The sequence below is a fragment of the Oncorhynchus gorbuscha genome, unplaced genomic scaffold (assembly GCF_021184085.1).
Source record: "Oncorhynchus gorbuscha isolate QuinsamMale2020 ecotype Even-year unplaced genomic scaffold, OgorEven_v1.0 Un_scaffold_1560, whole genome shotgun sequence".
NCBI classification, from domain to species: Eukaryota; Metazoa; Chordata; class Actinopteri; order Salmoniformes; family Salmonidae; genus Oncorhynchus; species Oncorhynchus gorbuscha.
Genome location: NW_025746299.1, coordinates 61471 through 89000, shown reverse-complemented (window position 1 = coordinate 89000; position 27530 = coordinate 61471). Strand labels below are relative to the sequence as shown.

At 44.5% G+C, this 27530-nt stretch overlaps 1 long non-coding RNA gene across 1 annotated transcript; it reads right to left on the bottom strand.

Annotated features, from left to right (window-relative positions):
* Window positions 1-10753: 10753 nt before the first annotated feature.
* On the bottom strand, window positions 10754-26960 carry LOC124023233. The gene is made up of 3 exons (XR_006836678.1): window positions 26359-26960; window positions 18811-18872; window positions 10754-10847 (listed from the first exon to the last, which is right to left on the bottom strand). It is a non-coding gene; the product is annotated as an uncharacterized LOC124023233 (long non-coding RNA).
* Between the last annotated feature and the right edge of the window lie 570 nt (window positions 26961-27530).

Below are 27530 nucleotides of genomic sequence, written 5' to 3'. Positions count from 1 at the left end.
AACTAGACAGTCCACCTCCTCTACCATGTGACAGGGTTTCAACTAGACAGTCCACCTCCTCTACCATGTGACAGGGTTTCAACTAGACAGTCCATCTCCTCTACCATGTGACAGGGTTTCATCTAGACAGGTCATCTCCTCTACCATGTGACAGGGTTTCAACTAGACAGGTCATCTCCTCTACCATGTGACAGGGTTTCAACTAGACAGTCCACCTCCTCTACCATGTGACAGGGTTTCAACTAGACAGTCCACCTCCTCTACCATGTGACAGGGTTTCAACTAGACAGTCCACCTCCTCTACCATGTGACAGGGTTTCAACTAGACAGTCCACCTCCTCTACCATGTGACAGGGTTTCAACTAGACAGTCCACCTCCTCTACCATGTGACAGGGTATCAACTAGACAGGTCATCTCCTCTACCATGTGACAGGGTTTCAACTAGACAGTCCACCTCCTCTACCATGTGACAGGGTTTCAACTAGACAGTCCACCTCCTCTACCATGTGACAGGGTATCAACTAGACAGGTCATCTCCTCTACCATGTGACAGGGTTTCAACTAGACAGTCCACCTCCTCTACCATGTGACAGGGTTTCAACTAGACAGTCCACCTCCTCTACCATGTGACAGGGTTTCAACTAGACAGTCCACCTCCTCTACCATGTGACAGGGTTTCAACTAGACAGTCCACCTCCTCTACCATGTGACAGGGTTTCAACTAGACAGTCCACCTCCGCTACCATATGACAGGGTTTCAACTAGACAGTCCACCTCCTCTACCATGTGACAGGGTTTCAACTAGACAGTCCATCTCCTCTACCATGTGACAGGGTTTCAACTAGACAGGTCATCTCCTCTACCATGTGACAGGGTTTCAACTAGACAGTCCACCTCCTCTACCATGTGACAGGGTTTCAACTAGACAGTCCACCTCCTCTACCATGTGACAGGGTTTCAACTAGACAGTCCATCTCCTCTACCATGTGACAGGGTTTCAACTAGACAGTCCACCTCCTCTACCATGTGACATGGTTTCAACTAGACAGTCCACCTCCTCTACCATGTGACAGGGTTTCAACTAGACAGTCCACCTCCTCTACCATGTGACAGGGTTTCAACTAGACAGTCCACCTCCTCTACCATGTGACATGGTTTCAACTAGACAGTCCACCTCCTCTACCATGTGACATGGTTTCAACTAGACAGTCCACCTCCTCTACCATGTGACAGGGTTTCAACTAGACAGTCCACCTCCTCTACCATGTGACATGGTTTCAACTAGACAGTCCACCTCCTCTACCATGTGACAGGGTTTCAACTAGACAGTCCACCTCCTCTACCATGTGACAGGGTTTCAACTACACAGTCCATCTCCTCTACCATGTGACAGGGTTTCAACTAGACAGTCCACCTCCTCTACCATGTGACAGGGTTTCAACTACACAGTCCATCTCCTCTACCATGTGGCAGGGTTTCAACTAGACAGTCCACCTCCTCTACCATGTGACAGGGTTTCAACTACACAGTCCATCTCCTCTACCATGTGACAGGGTTTCAACTAGACAGTCCACCTCCTCTACCATGTGACAGGGTTTCAACTACACAGTCCATCTCCTCTACCATGTGACAGGGTTTCAACTAGACAGTCCACCTCCTCTACCATGTGACAGGGTTTCAACTAGACAGTCCACCTCCTCTACCATGTGGCAGGGTTTCAACTAGACAGTCCACCTCCTCTACCATGTGGCAGGGTTTCAACTAGACAGTCCATCTCCTCTACCATGTGGCAGGGTTTCAACTTTCTGTTGACAGGATATGACTCATCTTTGATCATGCTATGAAGCTGTGAAAACAGTGTGGGTTTGGAAAACATTGTGAGTCTTAAAGGTGGGAGTAAATCCTAGAATATTGCTTTGGGAAACAACACAAACCCTTGCAGTGGTAAAGAGAGATAAACAATCCCTTTAAAGAGGAGCCAGTTAAGAGAAAAGTAAACTACACTTGAATGTCTTTTTCAGACTACTAAACAACCCCTTGTACTTATACGTAAGCCTGAACAGAACAACAGAACAGAACAGATCAGAACAGAAGAGGACAGATCAGAAGAGAACAGAACAGAAGATAACAGAACAGAAGAGAACAGAACATAACAGAAGAGAACAGAACAGAACAGAAGAGAACAGAACATAACAGAAGAGAACAGAACAGAACAGAAGAGAACAGAAGATAACAGAACATAACAGAAGAGAACAGAACAGAACAGAAGAGAACAGAAGATAACATATCAGAACAGAACAGAAGAGAACAGAACAGAAGATAACATATCAGAACAGAACAGAAGAGAACAGAACAGAAGAGAACAGAACAGAAGAGAACAGAACAGAAGAGAACAGAACAGAACAGAAGATAACAGAACAGAAGATAACATATCAGAACAGAACAGAAGAGAACAGAACAGAAGAGAACAGAACAGAAGAGAACAGAACAGAAGATAACAGAACAGAAGAGAAGAGAACAGAACAGAAGATAACAGAACAGAAGAGAACAGAACAGAAGAGAACAGAACAGAAGAGAACAGAACAGAAGAGAACAGAACAGAAGAGAACAGAACAGAAGATAACAGAACAGAAGATAACAGAACAGAAGATAACAGAACAGAAGATAACAGAACAGAAGAGAACAGAACAGAAGAGAACAGAACAGAAGAGAACAGAACAGAAGAGAACAGAACAGAAGAGAACAGAACAGAAGATAACAGAAGATAACAGAACAGAAGAGAACAGAAGAGAACAGAACACAACAGAAGAGAACAGAACAGAAGAGAACAGAAGAGAACAGAACAGAACAGAACAGAACAGAACACAACAGAACAGAAGAGAACAGAACAACACCTGTCCTCAGGTAAACCCTCTGACTGATCCAATCAAAGCCGGAGTGTTACTGTACCCATCTGTCCATGAAAGGTGACTACAATAAACCTTGGCAGATTAAACACAGTAATACTTGAATGCAAACAGTTGTTCTATGTGAGGATCCTTTAATTGACATTCTTATTACTTCAGGAGGCTCTGAGTAAGAAAGCTGTGTCGACTTTACGTTCTTGGGCAAATAAAAATGTTGAAAACAATGTCTTCTTTCAATCTAGCCTTACTTACTTCCCGTAGTTTAAACCTCTCCAAATAAGATGATAACAGGTGTAGGCCTATATACTCTATATCTAACCTCAACACCCTCAACCACTCATTTCATATTAAACTATATTTTTATATGAGTTTATGAGGTCACATTCCTGTCTCAATAAAGTATATTGTAAAATCCGAACGAACATCAATATGGGACTAATATTGACGTACTGCAAGCCCACAACATGAAGACTGTATCTCATCTGCAGTCGTCTGTCATCAGTCCAAGTCTGGGAGGAAATAGATGAAACGATAAGATCATTCCAAAATTTTTTTGAAAAAAACTTTATTGATGTCTTTAATTCGTGCCAAAAACAGTGTGAGGCGAAACAACGCTATTGAAAGCATAACGCCAGTATGTTTTTATTTTACCAGGCAAGTCAGTTAAGAACAAATTCTTATTTTCAATGACGGCCTAGGAACAGTGTGTTAACTGCCTGTTCAGGGGCAGAATGACAGATTTGTACCTTGTCAACTCGGGGATTTGAACTTGCAACCTTTCGGTTACTAGTCCAACGCTCTAACCACTAGGCTACCCTCCTCCCCCATGTACAGGTTATAACGACACCGGGAAACTCACTTCCTTCTCTGATTTACAGGGTATTGTTATGGGTATACTGTTGTAGTTAAGTGTGTATTTAAAAATATATATTTATCCGTTATTTCACCAGGTAAGTTGACTGAGAACACGTTCTGACTTACAGCAACAACCTGGGGAATAGTTACAGGGGACAGGAGGGGGATGAATGAGCCAATTGTAAACTGGGGATTATTAGGTGACCGTGATGGTTTGAGGGTCAGATTGGCAATTTAGCCAGGACACCGGGGTTAACACCCCTACGATAAGTGCCATGGGATCTTTAATGACCTCAGAGAGTCAGGACACCAGTTTAACGTCCCTGCCAAAAGACGGCACCCTACACAGGGCAGTGTCCCCAATCACCGCCCCGCGGTATTGGGATATATTTTTAGACCAGAGGAAAGAGTGTCTCCTACTGGCCCTCCAACACCACTTCCAGCAGCATCTGGTCTCCCATCCAGGGACTGACCAGGACCAACCCTGCTTAGCTTCAGAAGCAAGCCAGCAGTGGTATGCAGCTGGGTGGTATGCAGGGTGGTATGCAGGGTGGTATGCTGCAGGGTGGTATGCTGCAGGGTGGTGTGTGTGTGTGTGTGTGTGTGTGTGTGTGTGTGTGTGTGTGTGTGTGTGTGTGTGTGTGTGTGTGTGTGTGTGTGTGTGTGTGTGTGTGTGTGTGTGTGTGTGTGTGTGTGGGTCTGTTCCTACGGTGCCTGATGAATGTGTGTGTCGCTGAGCTCCTATTAATAGCCCTGTGTACAGCTGGAAGTGTCAGCCTGCCGGGATGAGAAAGGATTTTCTACAGCCAGCATCTCCTACAGCCAGCAACTCCTTCTACAGCCAGCAACTCCTTCTACAGCCAGCAACTCCTTCTACAGCCAGCAACTCCTTCTACAGCCAGCAACTCCTTCTACAGCCAGCATCTCTTCATACAGCCAGCAACTCCTACAGCCAGCAACTCCTACAGCCAGCAACTCATTCTACAGCTAGCAACTCCTTCTACAGCCAGCAACTCCTTCTACAGCCAGCAACTCCTACAGCCAGCAACTCCTACAGCCAGCAACTCCTACAGCCAGCAACTCATTCTACAGCCAGCAACTCCTACAGCCAGCAACTCCTTCTACAGCCAGCAACTCCTACAGCCAGCAACTCCTTCTACAGCCAGCAACTCCTTCTACAGCCAGCATCTCTTCATACAGCCAGCAACTCCTACAGCCAGCAACTCCTTCTACAGCCAGCAACTCATTCTACAGCCAGCAACTCATTCTACAGCCAGCAACTCATTCTACAGCCAGCAACTCCTTCTACAGCCAGCAACTCCTTCTACAGCCAGCAACTCCTTCTACAGCCAGCAACTCCTACAGCCAGCAACTCCTACAGCCAGCAACTCCTTCTACAGCCAGCAACTCCTTCTACAGCCAGCAACTCCTTCTACAGCCAGCAACTCTTTATACAGCCAGCAACTTCTACAGCCAGCAACTCCTTCTACAGCCAGCATCTCTTTATACAGCCAGCAACTCCTACAGCCAGCAACTCCTTCTACAGCCAGCAACTCCTTCTACAGCCAGCAACTCCTTCTACAGCCAGCAACTCCTTCTACAGCCAGCATCTCCTTCTACAGCCAGCAACTCCTTCTACAGCCAGCAACTCCTTCTACAGCCAGCAACTCCTTCTACAGCCAGCAACTCCTTCTACAGCCAGCAGCTCTTTCTACAGCCAGCAACTCCTTCTACAGCCAGCAGCTCTTTCTACAGCCAGCAGCTCTTTCTACAGCCAGCATCTCCTTCTACAGCCAGCATCTCCTTCTACAGCCAGCATCTCTTTCTACACACTTACACATACTTATACACACGCACAAGCACACACACCCTGAAGCTGGTAGGGTGGGTTCGATACGATATTATCACAATACTTAGTTGCAAATACAATATGTATTACGATTCTCACGATTCTCGACTATGTTTTGCGATTCAATACTGTGATTTTATTGCGATTAGATTTTATTCCAAAAACATATTGCTCAACAATACATCTGCTGCAGAGGGACAAGAGAAAACAAGTTCTAATCAGTCAAAGAAACAAACACTTTGTCTCCCTGTTTAAATAGAAGATGGACAACTAGCTATGAAGGATAAATACTGGAGTTTTAGAGCAGGTACAGACAACTAGATATGAAGGATATATACTGGAGTTTTAGAGCAGGTACAGACAACTAGATATGAAGGATAAATACTGGAGTTTTAGAGCAGGTACAGACAACTAGATATGAAGGATAAATACTGGAGTTTTAGAGCAGGTACAGACAACTAGATATGAAGGATAAATACTGGAGTTTTAGAGCAGGTACAGACAACTAGATATGAAGGATAAATACTGGAGTTTTAGAGCAGGTACAGACAACTAGATATGAAGGATATATACTGGAGTTTTAGAGCAGGTACAGACAACTAGATATGAAGGATAAATACTGGAGTTTTAGAGCAGGTACAGACAACTAGATATGAAGGATAAATACTGGAGTTTTAGAGCAGGTACAGACAACTAGATATGAAGGATAAATACTGGAGTTTTAGAGAGGTACAGACAACTAGATATGAAGGATAAATACTGGAGTTTTAGAGCAGGTACAGACAACTAGATATGAAGGATATATACTGGAGTTTTAGAGCAGGTACAGACAACTAGATATGAAGGATAAATACTGGAGTTTTAGAGCAGGTACAGACAACTAGATATGAAGGATATATACTGGAGTTTTAGAGCAGGTACAGACAACTAGATATGAAGGATAAATACTGGAGTTTTAGAGCAGGTACAGACAACTAGATATGAAGGATAAATACTGGAGTTTTAGAGCAGGTACAGACAACTAGCTATGAAGGATAAATACTGGAGTTTTAGAGCAGGTACAGACAACTAGATATGAAGGATAAATACTGGAGTTTTAGAGCAGGTACAGACAACTCAGGTACAGACAACTAGCTATGAAGGATAAATACTGGAGTTTTAGAGCAGGTACAGACAACTAGATATGAAGGATAAATACTGGAGTTTTAGAGCAGGTACAGACAACTAGATATGAAGGATAAATACTGGAGTTTTAGAGCAGGTACAGACAACTAGATATGAAGGATAAATACTGGAGTTTTAGAGCAGGTACAGACAACTAGATATGAAGGATAAATACTGGAGTTTTAGAGCAGGTACAGACAACTAGATATGAAGGATATATACTGGAGTTTTAGAGCAGGTACAGACAACTAGATATGAAGGATAAATACTGGAGTTTTAGAGCAGGTACAGACAACTAGATATGAAGGATAAATACTACAGACAACTAGATATGAAGGATAAATACTGGAGTTTTAGAGCAGGTACAGACAACTCAGGTACAGACAACTAGATATGGATATATACTGGAGTTTTAGAGCAGGTACAGACAACTAGATATGAAGGATAAATACTGGAGTTTTAGAGCAGGTACAGACAACTAGAGACAACTAGATATGAAGGATAAATACTGGAGTTTTAGAGCAGGTACAGACAACTCAGGTACAGACATACTGGAGTTTTAGAGCAGGTACAGACAACTAGCTATGAAGGATAATACTGGAGTTTTAGAGCTACAGACAACTAGCTATGAAGGATAAATACTGTTTTAGAGCAGGTACAGACAACTAGCTATGAAGGATAAATACTGGAGTTTTAGAGCAGGTAGGTACAGACAACTAGCTATAAAGGATAAATACTGGAGTTTTAGAGCAGGTACAGACAACTAGATATTAAATACTGGAGTTTTAGAGCAGGTACAGGTACAGACAACTAGCTATAAAGGATAAATACTGGAGTTTTAGAGCAGGTACAGACAACTAGATATGAAGGATAAATACTGGAGTTTTAGAGCAGGTACAGACAACTAGCTATGGAGGATAAATACTGGAGTTTTAGAGCAGGTACAGACAACTAGATATGGAGGATAAATACTGGAGTTTTAGAGCAGGTACAGACAACTAGCTATAAAGGATAAATACTGGAGTTTTAGAGCAGGTACAGACAACTCAGGTACAGACAACTAGATATGAAGGATAAATACTGGAGTTTTAGAGCAGGTACAGACAACTAGATATGAAGGATAAATACTGGAGTTTTAGAGCAGGTACAGACAACTAGATATGAAGGATAAATACTGGAGTTTTAGAGCAGGTACAGACAACTAGATATGAAGGATAAATACTGGAGTTTTAGAGCAGGTACAGACAACTAGATATGAAGGATAAATACTGGAGTTTTAGAGCAGGTACAGACAACTAGATATGAAGGATAAATACTGGAGTTTTAGAGCAGGTACAGACAACTAGATATGAAGGATAAATACTGGAGTTTTAGAGCAGGTACAGACAACTAGATATGAAGGATAAATACTGGAGTTTTAGAGCAGGTACAGACAACTAGATATGGAGGATAAATACTGGAGTTTTAGAGCAGGTACAGACAACTAGATATGGAGGATAAATACTGGAGTTTTAGAGCAGGTACAGACAACTAGATATGGAGGATATATACTGGAGTTTTAGAGCAGGTACAGACAACTAGCTATAAAGGATAAATACTGTAGTTTTGGTGCAGGTACAGACAACTAGCTATAAAGGATAAATACTGTAGTTTTGGTGCAGGTACAGACAACTAGCTATAAAGGATAAATACTGGAGTTTTAGAGCAGGTACAGACAACTAGCTATGGAGGATAAATACTGGAGTTTTAGAGCAGGTACAGACAACTAGATATGGAGGATAAATACTGGAGTTTTAGAGCAGGTACAGACAACTAGCACAAAAATAATGCGATATTATCAAAATGATAAGATGTATCGTAAAAATGTTTATCCCGACATGTAGCTGTATCGATTATCTTCCCCCATCGCCAGTTCCCTGTGTGAGGAAGTGTAGCCTACTGATGCCAGATGTGGTGTGTGTGTGTGTGTGTGTGTGTGTGTGTGTGTGTGTGTGTGTGTGTGTGTGTGTGTGTGTGTGTGTGTGTGTGTGTGTGTGTGTGTGTGTGTGTGTGTGTGTGTGTGTGTGTGTGTGTGTGTGTGTGTGTGTGTGGTGTGTGTGTGTGTGTGTGTGTGTGTGTGTGTGGATCAGTGGTAGGCAGGGTGGAGAGGGCCGTGTGGGCAGAGAGAGGGCGGTGTCACGGCTTCAAACAGCAGCCTGAGGGATTTACTACCCACAGGATCAACCACCTGATCCCTTCATATTCCCCACCCCTGTTCAACCCCCTTAAAACAACATGGCCGCCACTGCACCAGCAGACAGGGCCGGGGCCCAAATCATTCAAGCAGGCTGCTCAAGAAACCATTAGCCATAGTACTGCAAGGAGTCAAGAATCACTGTGTGGTAGGATGCTGATAGGTCAACACTAGTCTTTCTATAATCTTTACTCTGAGGACCTGAAACATTCCACATCCCCCCCCCCCATTCAACACAAAGGCAAAAGCCCTCTGAAGACCAGGGGTTATGGGGTTATGCCCCTTCCCCTGTCCCCTGTCAGCCAGTGAGCTCAGGTGCTTGGCTAAAGTGGTGGAACTCCCAGGGTTTTAAAACAGAATGACCCCTGAACCAATAGGGAATGGGAACAAGAGTGGGCTAACTATAGTCGAAAATGTTGTAGTGGGCTAACTATAGTCTAATAATTACCACATGTTGTAGTGGGCTAACTATAGTCTAATAATTACCACATGTTGTAGTGTAGTGGGCTAACTATAGTCTAATAATTACCACATGTTGTAGTGTAGTGGGCTAACTATAGTCTAATAATTACCACATGTTGTAGTGGGCTAACTAGAGTCTAATAATTACCACATGTTGTAGTGGAGTGGGCTAACTATAGTCTAATAATTACCACATGTTGTAGTGGGCTAACTAGAGTCTAATAATTACCACATGTTGTAGTGGAGTGGGCTAACTATAGTCTAATAATTACCACATGTTGTAGTGTAGTGGGCTAACTATAGTCTAATAATTACCACATGTTGTAGTGGAGTGGGCTAACTATAGTCTAATAATTACCACATGTTGTAGTGTAGTGGGCTAACTAGAGTCTAATAATTACCACATGTTGTAGTAATTACCACATGTTGTAGTGGGCTAACTATAGTCTAATAATTACCACATGTTGTAGTGTAGTGGGCTAACTATAGTCTAATAATTACCACATGTTGTAGTGTAGTGGGCTAACTATAGTCTAATAATTACCACATGTTGTAGTGGGCTAACTAGAGTCTAATAATTACCACATGTTGTAGTGGGCTAACTAGAGTCTAATAATTACCACATGTTGTAGTGGGCTAACTATAGTCTAATAATTACCACATGTTGTAGTGGGCTAACTATAGTCTAATAGTTACCACATGTTGTAGTGGGCTAACTATAGTCTAATAATTACCACATGTTGTAGTGGGCTAATTATAGTCTAATAATTACCACATGTTGTAGTGGGCTAACTATAGTCTAATAATTACCACATGTTGTAGTGGGCTAACTATAGTCTAATAATTACCACATGTTGTAGTGGGCTAATTATAGTCTAATAATTACCACATGTTGTAGTGGGCTAATTATAGTCTAATAATTACCACATGTTGTAGTGGGATAATTATAGCCTAATAAATCCACCTCAGCCAGGATGTTCAACTTCACACAGGATCACAGAACGTTCAGTATGAACAACAGAACAGTAGAACAGACTTCCTCATTCCGCCGATTCTTCTCCCATTGTCTATGGGGCTGTATGAGTGCCTCTGGTCAAGACCTCCTGCACCTCATCCCCCCCCCCCCCCGCCCCCCATCCCCTTACCCCTGGACGGGGACATGGTCCTACCTCCTGCACCTCACCCCCCCCCCCCCTCACCCCCTGGACGGGGACTTGGTCCAACCTCCTGCACCTCATATCCCCCCCATCCCATCATGGTCCTACCTCCTGAAACCCCCCCCTGGACGGAGTCATGGTCCTACCTCGTGTGTTGGTGGCCAGGTCAGCCACTTTCTGAAAGGCATCCAGGAACGCTGCAGCTGCAACCACGGTCGCCCTGGAAACAGAAACAGAACCCAGCTGGTCACGTTTTGGCCCTCCTTTAAACTACTCTTAACTGAAGTGAACACACATGTACCGACCAACCGACCGGGCACATGATTAGCCATGGGTAGCGTGCCAAACAGTGCCCTTATTCCCTATGGTGCAGTACGATACAAAAGTAGTTCACTTTTAGGGAAATTGGGAAGCAAATACTGTTGGGCCTGGTTGAAGCCTTGAGCTATCTGAGATCTACTGTTGGGCCTGGTTGAAGCCGTTAGCCATCTCTATCTGAGATCTACTGTTGGGCCTGGTTGAAGCCGTTAGCCATCTCTATCTGAGATCTACTGTTGGGCCTGGTTGAAGCCTTGCGCTATCTCTATCTGAGATCTACTGTTGGGCCTGGTTGTAGCCTTGCGCTATCTCTATCTGAGATCTACTGTTGGGCCTGGTTGTAGCCTTGCGCTATCTCTATCTGAGATCTACTGTTGGGCCTGGTTGTAGCCTTGCGCTATCTCTATCTGAGATCTACTGTTGGGCCTGGTTGAAGCCGTTAGCCATCTCTATCTGAGATCTACTGTTGTTTCAAGGGAAATGGCCAGGGGCTGCTAGTTATTATAGCGTTATTAGGCCTATACTGTTAGCTGACGTTCATTCACAACAAGACAATAAGAATGTGTTTCCTCTCTGTCTGTCTGGCCACGGGCCTCACTTTAACATCTCTGTTAATGACCCTTAATGACCGTGATAACAGGCAGAGATAGGGTCTACAGCGTTCAGCTTTTCATCCCAGTAGAACTATACGTCTGAATGGCGAGGCTGCTGAAATGTTTGGAATGTCTTGTCTGGCTGAAATCTAGGTAGCTCATCAGAGTCCCTGTGCTTTGACTGAGGTACGTCACGTGATTCAGATCTCAGGGTCAGGGCTGTTAACGAGTCGTCTTGGATATCAGCAGTAGTTTCCCTGTGACGCACACACACACACACACACACACACACACACACACACACACACACACACACACACACACACACACACACACACACACACACACACACACACACACACACACACACACACACACAACACACCAACACACCAACACACCAACACACACACACACACACACACACACACGCACACACGCACACACGCACACACACACACACACACACACACACACACACACACACACACACACACACACACACACACACACACACACACACACACACCAACACACCAACACACCAACACACCAACACACACACACACACACACACACACACACACACACACGCACACACACGCACACACACACACACACACACACACACACACACACACACACACACACACACACACACACACACACACACACACACACACACACGATTGTTAACAGGTCTCGGATTACATCTACATGGGATGGGAGTACTATCAGTCTCCAGGCTATGTGACGCAAACAAAACCAGAAACCGTGTACTATGCAAACACACGACACACGAACACACCTCTGGAACACTGAGAACAATGCCAGTAGTCATGGTGACTGTTGTTGACGTAGATACGAAAACACATGTGTCTGTCAGACCAGTAAGGCATGCCTAGAGCTTAGCTGATGATAACAGTGACAGTAGGTGACGGAGATCTGTAAACATTGGTTTCAGCGTGTCATCTTAGCGTGCCGAGGACTTACACAGCTCTGCATGGTCACTAAACATACGTTCAAGTACAACGGTGTTCCAAATGGCAACTGATCCCCTACATCAAGTGCACTTGTTTTGACCAGGGCCCCACACTAGATCAGTGTGGTTGGACAACATAATCTACACGACAGACCACACAGAGGCCATGGAGAAGTGGCCATATTGACTGTCCTGTTACAGAATGCACAGGCAAAAAGTCACCCACTTTCCTACAGATGTAGTCGGAAGTTTACATACACCTTAGCAAAATACATTTAAACTCTGTTTTTTCACAATTCCTGACATTTAATCCTTGAAAACATTCCCTGTCTTAGGTCCGTTAGGATCACCACTTTATTTTAAGAACATTTAATGTCAGAATAATAGTAGAGAGAATGATTTATTTCCGCTTTAATTTATTTCATCACATTCCCAGTGGGTCAGAAGTTTACATGCACCAGCTCTGTCAGGAGTGTAACTGAGTCAGGTCTGTCAGGAGTCAGGTTTGTAGGCCTCCTTGCTTGCACACACTTCTTCAGTTTTGCCCACAAATTTTCTATGGGATTGAGGTCAGGGCTTTGTGATGGCCACTCCAATACCTTGACTTTGTTGTCCTTAAGCCATTTTGCCATAACTTTGGAAGTATGCTTGGGGTCATTGTCCATTTGGAAGACCCATTTGCGACCAAGCTTTCACTTCCTGACTGAAGTCTTGAGATGTTGCTTCCATATCCACATAATTTTCCTACCTCATGATGCCATCTGTTTTGTGAAGTGCACCAGTCCCTCCTGCAGCAAAGCACCCCCACAACTTGATGCTGCCACCTCTGTGCTTCACGGTTGGGATGGTGTTCTTCGGCTTGCAAGCCTCTCCCTTTTTCCTTCAAACATAACAATGGTCATTATGGCCAAACAGTTATATTTTTATTTCATCAGACCAGAGGACATTTCTTCAAAAAGTATGATCTTTGTCCCAATGTGCAGTTGCAAACCGTAGTCTGGCTTTTTTATGGCGGTTTTGGAGCAGTGGATTCTTCCTTACTGAGCGGCCTTTCAGGTTATGTTGATACAGGACTCGTTTTACTGTGGATATAGATACTTTTGTACCTGTTTCCTCCAGCTTCTTCACAAGGTCCTTTGCTGTTGTTCTGGGATTGATTTGCACTTTTTGCACAAAAGTACATTCATCTCCAGGAGACAGAATGCGTCACCTTCTTGTGTGGTATGACGGCTGCGTGGTCACATGCTGTTTATACTTGCGAACTATTGTTTGTACAGATGAACGTGGTACCTTCAGGTGTTTGGAAATTGCTCCCGAGAATGAACCAGACTTGTGGAGGTCTACAATTTGTTTTCTGAGGTCTTCGCTGATTTCTTTTGATTTTCCCATGATGTCAAGCAAAGAGGCACTGAGTTTGAAGGTAGGCCTTGAAATACATGCACAAGGTACACCTCCAATTGACTCAAATGATGTCAATCAGCCTATCAGAAGCTTCTAAAGCCATGACATAATTTTCCGGAATTTTCCAAACTGTTTAAAGGCACAGTCAACTTAGTGTATGTAAACTTCTGACCCACTGGAATTGTGATACAGTGAATTATAAGTGAAATAATCTGTCTGTAAACAATTGTTGGAAAAATGACTTGTGTCTTGCACAAAGTAGATGTCCTAACCGACTTGCCAAAACTATAGTTTGTTAACAAGAAATTTGTGGAGTGGTTGAAAAACGAGTTTTAATGACTCCAAGCTAAGTTTATGCAAACTTCCGACTTCAACTGTATATAGGGCACTACTTTAAATGGGTCCTGGTCAAAAGTAGTGCCCTGTATAGGGAATAGGGTGCCATTTGGGATGTAGAGTCTGTCCCAGAACAACAGAATTCTTTATCAACTCAAAAGGTATGCGTCTGATATGAAATGACTAACATCCGTTTGACCAGGAATGAACAACACTGTCCTTGTCAACCTGTAATGGTATTACCACAGACTGTGTTGTAGCGGGTTGGAGCTAACCACTACACACAAGGGTGTGTTTCTAGTCTCTGGCGGAAAAATACACACACACACACACACACACACACACACACACACACACACACACACACACACACACACACACACACACACACACACACACACACACACACACACACACACACACACACACACACACACACACACACACATGCACTCGCCCACACACACAAAAAGACATACGGACGCACACTCTCCACAAGCACATTCCATTCTATTTAAAGGGAGAGGAGAGCCACTACAGGGGAAACCTCTGGTTGTGTTAGTCTCTGTTGGATACTACTGTGCACTATATAGGGAATAGAATGCAATTTGGGACGTACACATACTGTGATTACACAGTAATACACAAATACCAAATATTATCTGAAACATTATGTTGGGGGAAGTTATAAAGACAAACATTGTGCTACAAAAAAGCAACGAATGGATTTAAAAACTATAATTAGATAACTTCCTAGAAGGCAGTGTGGAAGAGGACAGCTAAATGACAGAGCACTTAACCCTACCCTAACATTATTACAGAGTAAGACACACTACCATTCAGCCTGTCCTCCAATTCTACCCAGCAGAGATCACCAGAGAGGTGGGTAGAGGTAGTAGCTAGACTGGGTGATTCTACCCAGCAGAGATCACCAGAGAGGTGGGTAGAGATAGTAGCTAGACTGGGTGATTCTACCCAACAGAGATCACCAGAGAGGTGGGTAGAGGTAGTAGCTAGACTGGGTGATTCTACCCAACAGAGATCACCAGAGAGGTGGGTAGAGGTAGTAGCTAGACTGGGTGATTCTACCCAGCAGAGATCACCAGAGAGGTGGGTAGAGGTAGTAGCTAGACTGGGTGATTCTACCCAACAGAGATCACTGCCAAGCCGCACTGCTTCTTGACACACTGCTCGCCTTAACCCGGAAACCAGCCGCACCAATTTGTCGGAGGAAACACCGTCCAGCGGGCAACTGTAATCAGCTTGCAGGTGCCCAGCCCGCCACAAGGAGTCACTGGAGCGCAATGGGACAAGGAAATCCCGGCCGGCCAAACCCTTCCCTAATCCGGACGACGCTGAGCCAATTGTGCCCCACCTCATTGGTCTCCCGGTCACGACACAGCCTGGGATCGAACCCGGGTCTGTAGTGACGCCTCAAGCGAAGCATTGCCTAACAGGCTGACTACACTGCTCACATCGAGTGCGCTACAAAATACATTTAGAAATCTATATTAGAAGAAGTCAGTTCTATTTCTGACGCAGATCGAGCTGCAAGTCCTGCCTCTCCCATTTCCTCATTGGTTTATAGAAGCAGGTACCCACGTGCAATCTCCTCATTGGTTATACCCACGTGGGTAACTGAAAGACGAACGAGGTCAGTGGCGGTAATGCACCTAATTTATGAAAGTTGCTAATCGCAACATAAAATCAAGAGAAGAAAAGGCCTGGAAGGAGGAGAGATGACTAGAAACGATTCTGTTGACCTTTTTATATGTGGATTAATTGTTTGAGTCGAGGACCTTGTGCATTTCAGGTAAAATAACAACTCAATGTTTATATCCCAGGACAAATTAGCTAGCAACAGCAAGCTAGTTAAATAGGACAAATTAGCTAGCAAGTGCACGCTAGCTAGCTAAATTGCCATAAATGTTTAATGCTTTTTCGACCTGTCTCCAAATTAATGTAATTGGTTCAGAGTTTGCTTTGATATTTTAACCTGCGTGTCGTGATCGCGTTTGGTGTGAGGGGACAAAATACATTTATGCACGATGACGCACGATGGCGCATGCACGCAGCCGGTTTGGGTTCCGTGTTAGACCGCTGCACTACTCGGGAGGACATCCATCCTGGTACAGCCACAGCCACAGCTGTCCTAAAATTCCACCCAGACACAGCAAAGATCACAGAGACCTGCACCTCATTGTCTGGTATGGGGTCAGGGGGTTTAGGCCTAGGTGAGGCAATTCTTCAACAACCCCTCAACACTCACACTCACAGACTCAGCACAGAGAACCATGGAGTAGAACTAGGCCTAGAACCTACACTATTAGCAACTACACCGTAGCTCAACCACAGCTGCCCTACAGTTCCACACAGATCTCAGATAGGTGGGTAGAGGTTGGAGATTGGGGCGGAACCAATAACGATGGACACTTATTGGACAGCTCTTTTCTAGGACTCATCCTACAGCATGACACTTATTAAGGGTCTATACCTGTGGTAATAATGAGATGGTCCTGACTGTGGTCTAAGGGTCTATACCTGTGGTAATAATGAGATGGTCCTGACTGTGGTCTAAGGGTCTACCTGTGGTAATAATGAGATGGTCCTGACTGTGGTCTAAGGGTCTACCTGCGGTAATAATGAGATTGTCCTGACTGTGGTCTAAGGGTCTACCTGTGGTAATAATGAGATGGTCCTGACTGTGGTCTAAGGGTCTATACCTGTGGTAATAATGAGATGGTCCTGACTGTGGTCTAAGGGTCTATACCTGTGGTAATAATGAGATGGTCCTGACTGTGGTCTAAGGGTCTACCTGTGGTAATAATGAGATGGTCCTGACTGTGGTCTAAGGGTCTATACCTGTGGTAATAATGAGATGGTCCTGACTGTGGTCTAAGGGTCTATACCTGTGGTAATAATGAGATGGTCCTGACTGTGGTCTAAGGGTCTACCTGTGGTAATAATGAGATGGTCCTGACTGTGGTCTAAGGGTCTATACCTGTGGTAATAATGAGATGGTCCTGACTGTGGTCTAAGGGTCTATACCTGTGGTAATAATGAGATGGTCCTGACTGTGGTCTAAGGGTCTATACCTGTGGTAATAATGAGATGGTCCTGACTGTGGTCTAAGGGTCTACCTGTGGTAATAATGAGATGGTCCTGACTGTGGTCTAAGGGTCTACCTGTGGTAATAATGAGATGGTCCTGACTGTGGTCTAAGGGTCTATACCTGTGGTAATAATGAGATGGTCCTGACTGTGGTCTAAGGGTCTACCTGTGGTAATAATGAGATGGTCCTGACTGTGGTCTAAGGGTCTATACCTGTGGTAATAATGAGATGGTCCTGACTGTGGTCTAAGGGTCTATACCTGTGGTAATAATGAGATGGTCCTGACTGTGGTCTAAGGGTCTATACCTGTGGTAATAATGAGATGGTCCTGACTGTGGTCTAAGGGTCTACCTGTGGTAATAATGAGATGGTCCTGACTGTGGTCTAAGGGTCTATACCTGTGGTAATAATGAGATGGTCCTGACTGTGGTCTAAGGGTCTATACCTGCGGTAATAATGAGATGGTCCTGACTGTGGTCTAAGGGTCTACCTGTGGTAATAATGTGATGGTCCTGACTGTGGTCTAAGGGTCTATACCTGCGGTAATAATGAGATGGTCCTGACTGTGGTCTTGTTGAGGGTCTACCTGTGGTAATAATGAGATGGTCCTGACTGTGGTCTAAGGGTCTACCTGTGGTAATAATGTGATGGTCCTGACTGTGGTCTAAGGGTCTACCTGTGGTAATAATGAGATGGTCCTGACTGTGGTCTAAGGGTCTACCTGTGGTAATAATGAGATGGTCCTGACTGTGGTCTAAGGGTCTACCTGTGGTAATAATGAGATGGTCCTGACTGTGGTCTAAGGGTCTATACCTGTGGTAATAATGAGATGGTCCTGACTGTGGTCTAAGGGTCTATACCTGTGGTAATAATGAGATGGTCCTGACTGTGGTCTTGTTGAGGGTCTACCTGTGGTAATAATGAGATGGTCCTGACTGTGGTCTAAGGGTCTATACCTGTGGTAATAATGAGATGGTCCTGACTGTGGTCTAAGGGTCTACCTGTGGTAATAATGAGATGGTCCTGACTGTGGTCTTGTTGAGGGTCTACCTGTGGTAATAATGAGATTGTCCTGACTGTGGTCTAAGGGTCTATACCTGTGGTAATAATGAAATGGTCCTGACTGTGGTCTAAGGGTCTACCTGTGGTAATAATGAGATTGTCCTGACTGTGGTCTAAGGGTCTATACCTGTGGTAATAATGAGATGGTCCTGACTGTGGTCTAAGGGTCTACCTGTGGTAATAATGAGATGGTCCTGACTGTGGTCTAAGGGTCTACCTGTGGTAATAATGAGATGGTCCTGACTGTGGTCTAAGGGTCTATACCTGTGGTAATAATGAGATTGTCCTGACTGTGGTCTAAGGGTCTATACCTGTGGTAATAATGAGATGGTCCTGACTGTGGTCTAAGGGTCTACCTGTGGTAATAATGATGACTCACCTGAGTTGAGATTGTAGTTTCCCAGCCTTGCTGATAAAGTCTTCCCAGATGGGGTAGCTGTTCTGTGGAAACAAACACAAAGTACAGGAATATCAGAACATCTTGTTTTCCCTGAGCACAACATCTGTCAGAAACACAAAACAACATGATAACAACACACACACACAGAAAAAACTATTTTTCTTTTAAAAACCTTTATTTTACCTAGTGTCCCATTGAGGTAAAAAAAATATATATTTTCCAAGCCAGATCTGCTAATCAAAGTGACGATGGACAACCTATTAGACTTTATATTGACTATATTTTGTGAACAGACAGTAATGAACACACGGTAATGAACACACAGTAATAAACACACAGTAATAAACACACAGTAATGAACACACGGTAATGAACACACGGTAATGAACACACGGTAATGAACACACAGTAATGAACACACAGTAATAAACACACAGTAATAAACACACAGTAATAAACACACAGTAATGAACACACAGTAATGAACACACGGTAATGAACACACGGTAATGAACACACGGTAATGAACACACAGTAATAAACACACAGTAATAAACACACAGTAATGAACACACAGTAATGAACACACAGTAATGAACACACGGTAATGAACACACAGTAATAAACACACAGTAATAAACACACAGTAATAAACACATGGTAATGGAGGGCCCTCCCCCACCCTCCATTCGGCAAATCTGACCACGATTCCATCTTGCTCCTCCCCTCCTATAGGCAGAAACTCAAACAGGAAGCACCTGTCTTGAGGACTATTCAACGCTGGACTGACCAATTGTAATCGATGTTTCAAAATTGTTTTGATCACGCGGACCGGGATATGTACAGAGTAACTTCAGACAATAATATCGACACATATACCGATACGGTGAATGAGTTTAGCAGGAAGTGCATAGGAGATGTGGTACCCACTGTGACTATTAAAACCTACCCCAAGCAGAAACCGGGGAAAGCCTGAACCACCGCATTTAACCAGGGCAAGAAGAGTGGGAATATGGAAGAATACACACAGTGGAGTTATTCCCTCTGCAAAGCAGTCAAGCAGGTTAAACGTCGCTATAGGGACAAAGATGAGTCCCAGTTCAACGGCTCAGACTCGAGACGTATGCAACAGGGTCTACAGACAATCACGGATTATAAAAGGAAAACCAGCCACGTCACGGACACCGACGTCTTGCCACCCGGACAGCCTGAACATCTTCTTCCCTCGCTTTGAGGATAATACAGTGCCACCGACGCGGCCCGCTACCAAGGACTGCACCCCCCACCTCCTTCTCCGTGGCCGACGTGAGTAAGACATTTAAACGTGTTAACCCTCGCAAGGCTGACAAGAGGAATACCTATGTGAGAATGCTGTTCATTGACTACAGCTCAGCATTCAACACCATAGTACCCTCCAAGCTCATCATCAAGCTCGAGGCCATGGGTCCAAACCCCGCCCTGTACAACTGGGTCCTGGACTTCCTGATGGGCTGCACCCAGCTGGTGAAGGTAGGAAACAACACCTTCACTTCACTGATCTTCAACACTGAGGCCCCACAAGGGTGCTTCCTCAGCCCCCTTCTGTACTCCCTGGTCACCGACAACTGCGTGGCCAAGCACACCTCCAACTCAATCATCAAGTTTGCAGACGACACAACAGTAGTAGGCTTGATTACCAACAACGAGACAGCCTAAAGGGAGGAGGTGAGGGCTCTGGGAGTGTGGTGTCAGGAAAATATCCTCTCACTCAACGTCAACAAAACTAAGGAGATGATCGTGGACTTCAGGAAACAGCAGAGGGAGCACCCCCCTATCCACATCAGTGGGACCGCAGTGGAAAAGGTGATGGAAAACTTCATGTTCCTCGGCGTACACATCACTGACCAACTGAAATGGTCCACCCACACAGACAGTGTGGTGAAGAAGGTGCAACAGCGCCTCTTAAACCTCAGGAGGCTGAAGAAAATTGGCTTGTCACCTAAAACCCTCACAAACCTCTACAGATGCACAATTGAGAGCATCCTGTTGGGCTGTATCACCAACTGGTACAGCAACTGCACCGCTCACAACCGCAGGGCTCTCCAGAGGGTGGTGCGGTCTGCCCAGCGCATTACTGGGGGCAAACTTTCCTCCCTCCTGGACACCTACAACACCCGATGCCATAGGAAGACCAAAAAGATCATCGAGGACAACAACCACCCGATGCCACAGGAAGGCCAAAAAGCTAATCAAGGACAACAACCACCCGATGCCACAGGAAGTCAATAAAGATCATCAAGGACAACAACCACCCGATGCCACAGGAAGGTCAAAAAGATCGTCTTACTGCTGCTCGATCGTCCTATTTTTCTAACTTAATTGAGGAGAATAAGAACAATCCGAAATTCCTTTTTGATACTGTGGCAAAGCTAACTAAAAAGCAGCATTCCCCAAGAGAGGATGACTTGCACTTTAGCAGTGATAAATTCATGAACTTCTTTGAGGAAAAGATTATGATTATTAGAAAGCAAATTACGGACTCCTCTTTAAACCTGCGTATTCCTCCAAACCTCAGTTGTCCTGAGTCTGCACAACTCTGCCAGGACCTAGGATCAAGAGAGACGCTCAAGTGTTTTAGTACTATATCTCTTGACACAATGATGAAAATAATCATGGCCTCTAAACCTTCAAGCTGTATACTGGACCCTATTCCAACTAAACTACTGAAAGGGCTGCTTCCTGTGCTTGGCCCTCCTATGTTGAACATAATAAACGGCTCTCTATCCACTGGATGTGTACCAAACTCACTAAAAGTGGCAGTAATAAAGCCTCTCTTGAAAAAGCCAAACCTTGACCCAGAAAATATAAAAAACTATCGGCCTATATCGAATCTTCCATTCCTCTCAAAGATTTTAGAGAAGGCTGTTGCGCAGCAACTCACTGCCTTCCTGAAGACAAACAATGTATACGAAATGCTTCAGTCTGGTTTTAGACCCCATCATAGCACTGAGACGGCACTTGTGAAGGTGGTAAATGACATTTTGATGGCATCGGACCGAGGCTCTGCATCTGTCCTCGTGCTCCTAGACCTTAGTGCTGCTTTTGATACCATCGATCACCACATTCTTTTGGAGAGATTGGAAACCCAAATTGGTCTACACGGACATGTTCTGGCCTGGTTTAGGTCTTATCTGTCGGAAAGATATCAGTTTGTCTCTGTGAATGGTTTGTCCTCTGACAAATCAACTGTACATTTCGGTGTTCCTCAAGGTTCTGTTTTAGGACCACTATTGTTTTCACTATATATTTTACCTCTTGGGGATGTTATTCGAAAACATAATGTAAACTTTCACTGCTATGCGGATGACACACAGCTGTACATTTCAATGAAACATGGTGAAGCACCAAAATTGCCCTCGCTAGAAGCATGTGTTTCAGACATAAGGAAGTGGATGGCTGCAAACTTTCTACTATTAAACTCGGACAAAACAGAGATGCTTGTTCTAGGTCCCAAGAAACAAAGAGATCTTCTGTTGAATCTGACAATTAATCTTAATGGTTGTACAGTCGTCTCAAATAAAACTGTGAAGGACCTCGGCGTTACTCTGGACCCTGATCTCTCTTTTGAAGAACATATCAAGACCATTTCGAGGACAGCTTTTTTCCATCTACGTAACATTGCAAAAATCAGAAACTTTCTGTCCAAAAATGATGCAGAAAAATTAATCCATGCTTTTGTCACTTCTAGGTTAGACTACTGCAATGCTCTATTTTCCGGCTACCCGGATAAAGCACTAAATAAACTTCAGTTAGTGCTAAATACGGCTGCTAGAATCCTGACTAGAACCAAAAAATTTGATCATATTACTCCAGTGCTAGCCTCTCTACACTGGCTTCCTGTCAAAGCAAGGGCTGATTTCAAGGTTTTACTGCTAACCTACAAAGCATTACATGGGCTTGCTCCTACCTACCTCTCTGATTTGGTCCTGCCGTACATACCTACACGTACGCTACGGTCACAAGACGCAGGCCTCCTAATTGTCCCTAGAATTTCTAAGCAAACAGCTGGAGGCAGGGCTTTCTCCTATAGAGCTCCATTTTTATGGAACGGTCTGCCTACCCATGTCAGAGACGCAAACTCGGTCTCAACCTTTAAGTCTTTACTGAAGACTCATCTCTTCAGTGGGTCATATGATTGAGTGTAGTCTGGCCCAGGAGTGGGAAGGTGAACGGAAAGGCTCTGGAGCAACGAACCGCCCTTGCTGTCTCTGCCTGGCCGGTTCCCCTTTTTCCACTGGGATTCTCTGCCTCTAACCCTGTTACGGGGCTGAGTCACTGGCTTGCTGGGGCTCTCTCGTGCCGTCCCTGGGGGGTGCGTCACCTGGGTGGGTTGATTCACTGTTGTGGTCGGCCTGTCTGGGTTTCCTCCCCCCTTGGGTTGTACCGTGTCGGAGATCTTTGTGGGCTATACTCGGCCTTGTCTCAGGATGGTAAGTTGGTGGTTGAAGATTTCCCTCTAGTGGTGTGGGGGCTGTGCTTTGGCAAAGTGGGTGGGGTTATATCCTTCCTGTTTGGCCCTGTCCGGGGTGTCCTCGGATGGGGCCACAGTGTCTCCTGACCCCTCCTGTCTCAGCCTCCAGTATTTATGCTGCAGTAGTTTATGTGTCGGGGGCTAGGGTCAGTTTGTTTATCTGGAGTACTTCTCCTGTCCTATTCGGTGTCCTGTGTAAATCTAAGTGTGCGTTCTCTAATTCTCTCCTTCTCTCTTTCTTTCTCTCTCTCGGAGGACCTGAGCCCTAGGACCATGCCCCAGGACTACCTGACATGATGACTCCTTGCTGTCCCCAGTCCACCTGGCCATGCTGCTGCTCCAGTTTCAACTGGCCTGGGCCCTAGAACCATGTCCCAGGACTACCTGACATGAGGACTCCTTGCTGTCCCCAGTCCACCTGGCCATGCTCCTGCTCCAGTTTCAACTGTTCTGCCTTACTATTATTCAACCATGCTGGTCATTTATGAACATTTGAACATCTTGGCCACGTTCTGTTATAATCTCCACCCGGCACAGCCAGAAGAGGACTGGCCACCCCACATATGCTCTCTCTAATTCTCTTTCTTTCTCTCTCTCGGAGGACCTGAGCCCTAGGACCGTGCCCCAGGACTACCTGACATGATGGCTCCTTGCTGTCCCCAGTCCACCTGACTGTGCTGCTGCTCCAGTTTCAACTGTTCTGCCTTATTATTATTTGACCATGCTGGTCATTTATGAACATTTGAACATCTTGGTCATGTTCTGTTATAATCTCCACCCGGCACAGCCAGAAGAGGACTGGCCACCCCACATAGCCCGGTTCCTCTCTAGGTTTCTTCCTAGGTTTTGGCCTTTCTAGGGAGTTTTTCCTAGCCACCGTGCTTTTACACCTGCATTGTTTGCTGTTTGGGGTTTTAGGCTGGGTTTCTGTACAGCACTTTGAGATATCAGCTGATGTACGAAGGGCTATATAAATAAATTTGATTTGATTTGATTTGATCAAGGACAACAACCACCCGATGCCACAGGAAGGCCAAAAAGATAATCAAGGACAACAACCACCCGATGTTACAGGAAGGCCAAAAAGTTCATCAAGGACAACAACCACCCAAACCACTGCCTGTTCGCCCCGCTATAATCCAGAAGACGAGGTCAGTACAGGTGTATCATAGCAGGGACCGAGTGACTGAAAAACAGCTTCTATCTCAAGGTCACCAGACTGCTATAAACAGTCATCTCCAGCACATCAGAGGCGGCTGCCTATAGACATAGATTAGGAATCACTGGTCACTATAAGGAAATAAAACACGAGCCACTTTAATATTGTCTCCGTATCTTGCATTACTCATCTCATATGTGTAAACTGTATTCTATACTATTCTACAGTATCTTTGTCACTTTAATTGTTTGTAAATATAGCTTCATCCATCTCATATGTATTTACTGTCCTCTATACTATTCTACTGTATCTTTGTCACTTGAATTGTTTGTAAATATATACTATATCACCCATCTCATATGTGTTAACTGTATTCTATACTACATCACCCATCTCATATGTGTTAACTGTATTCTATACTATGTCACTGTATCTTAGTCCAATGCCGCTCTGACACATGTGTATAGATATCCTTAATCCATTCCTTACTTAGATTTACCTGTATTTTGGGTATATGTTGTGAAACTGTTAGATATTACTGCACTGTCGGAGCGAGAAGCACAAGCATTTCGCTACACCCGCAATAACATCTGCTAAACACGTGTATGTGACCAATAAAATGTGATTGGAGTTGAGTAGTGTAATAGTCAGACTACGCTGCCATCCGGGAGGCCGAGGAGAAGATAAGTAAGGATGCTGTGTCTGAAAATGATTTGTAGCATTAGTGACCTTAGGAATGTCACCCTGTGTAACACTATACCGCCATAACACAGGAGACAGAGAGAGAGTGAGTGAGAGGGAGAGAGAGAGAGAGAGAGAGAGAGAGAGAGAGAGAGAGAGAGAGAGAGAGGAGAGAGAGAGAGAGAGAGAGAGAGAGAGAGAGAGAGAGAGAGAGAGAGAGAGAGAGAGAGAGAGAGAGAGAGAGAGGAGAGAGTGAGTGAGAGTGGAGAGAGAGAGAGAGAGAGAGAGAGAGAGAGAGAGAGAGAGAGAGAGGAGAGAAAGAGAGAGAGAGAGAGTGAGAGAGAGAGTGGAGAGAGAGTGAGAGTGAGAGAGACAGGAGAGAAAGAGAGAGGAGAGAAAGAGAGAGAGAGAGAGAGAAGAGAAAGAGAAAGAGAGAGAGAGGAGAGAAAGAGAGAGAGGAGAGAAAGAGAGAGTGGAGAGAGAGAGAGAGTGAGAGAGAAGAGAAAGAGAAAGAGAGAGAGAGGAGAGAAAGAGAGAGTGGAGAGAGAGAGAGAGTGAGAGAGACAGGAGAGAAAGAGAGAGGAGAGAAAGAGAAAGAGAAAGAGAGAGAGAGGAGAGAAAGAGAGGAGAGAAAGAGAGAGAGGGAGAGAGAGAGGAGAGAAAGAGAGAGTGAAACACACACCCATACAAACACACACAGCTCCTTAGCATCAGTAGCCGATTAATATTTCAAGAGCCTTGAAGGCAGAAAGACCTCCTGCTGAACAATAACCTAGATACCCACAGCAACAATAGATTCAGAGGTGAAGAATATAGATGTTATAGCATAACAGTGCATTTGACATTGGAGGAAAACACCCGAGCCTCATCCATGGATAACCCCATTCTAGTATGTTTGTTTGCCTCCATAAACATCAGTCATTTGGCTTCATAGCTCTCAGTTCAGCCTGAAGAGAAAGCAAGCAGCTAGCCATGACACGATGATGATGTTATTATCTGTGTCACAAATGAACAGACAGCCAGTTAACATGATCTACTTAGCTATTAGCTTACCTTAGTGGCCTTTCCTACAGCACAGGTTACTGAATGAGTTCATATGGAGAAAGATAAGTAGCTATCTATCCCATGTACACTGTTATAAACACAATGATTCAGAACGGGATAAAGTTTGACTTACTTTCATGTCGCCTACCACACTCTGGAAAAGTCCCCCCAGTGCACTGCATTCCTTCTCAATAACAGACTCCATTTTTCTGGACAATTGAGTAACTGGTCAGTCTGACGGTCAAGCTGGACAGCTCCTGAACTTTAAAGAGTTGAAAGAAAATCTCGGGCTCTTTGAATATAAATCCTCGGCTATTTGAATAAAAAATAATTTCGCTTTAGTTAACTATTCACCGAACGAGTGGAAAAGAGCTTGACTTGATGCAGAAACGAATAAAAACCCGCTCCAGCCTATATAAGCTGGTTCGGCGCAGTCAAAAGCTCTCGGACAAGAGGTGAGACGGAGAGAAGAATAGTCTCCTGGCGAGATTTAAAACCCAATCGCTTCTCCACTCACGGTCCATGATTCTCCAAATGACACAATTCCCGAAACGTATTTAATACAACATGTATAGATATAGATCCGATATTCTCTGTATATTCAACGTAAACAACTAAATGATCTACACAAGCACATTCCAACAACAGCTCCGTCTCAGAAGCTCAATGTATTACAACGCAATTTCAGCTGGTCGAGCCTGGAGACTATGTGAAGATCTCAATTCAAAACATACTCCTCGCGTCCTCTCTGCTCTCTCCTCGTCTCCTTCTCAAAGTCCATTGGAGGAGAAGGTAAGAGGGGCGGGGACTCTGACTTTCTCATCCAATGGGTTTCAGAGAAGGAGACGACGGGAACGCAGAGAGGACGCGAGGAGTATACTACTTTCCTAAAGGTACAGAGCGCATACTCGAAAAGCGAAATTGCACCCCCCTCCTGGCTTTGACGCGTGTGTTGGCTTCTTGCCTTTTAGCTCGAGTTTATAAACGAACTACTGACTGATTTCTATCTTTCTCAACTCATCATAACTGTTATTTAAAACGGGAGAGAATATTATTTCCGGTTTAGCAACAAAATTGTTCTTGGAAATCTACAAAAACACTATACTCACACTCACACACACTAATTGCACTGACACTCTCACAGAAAACCTACTACACACATTCACATACTGTACACTACTGCCGCGTTCAAAACAACTGTGAACTCGGAAAAGTAAGAGGTCAAATCAACCCCCCCCCTAGTTCACAGCAGTGGCGATTTTAGCATGTAAATATTGGTGAGGCAAACAATTGTATTTTTTATTT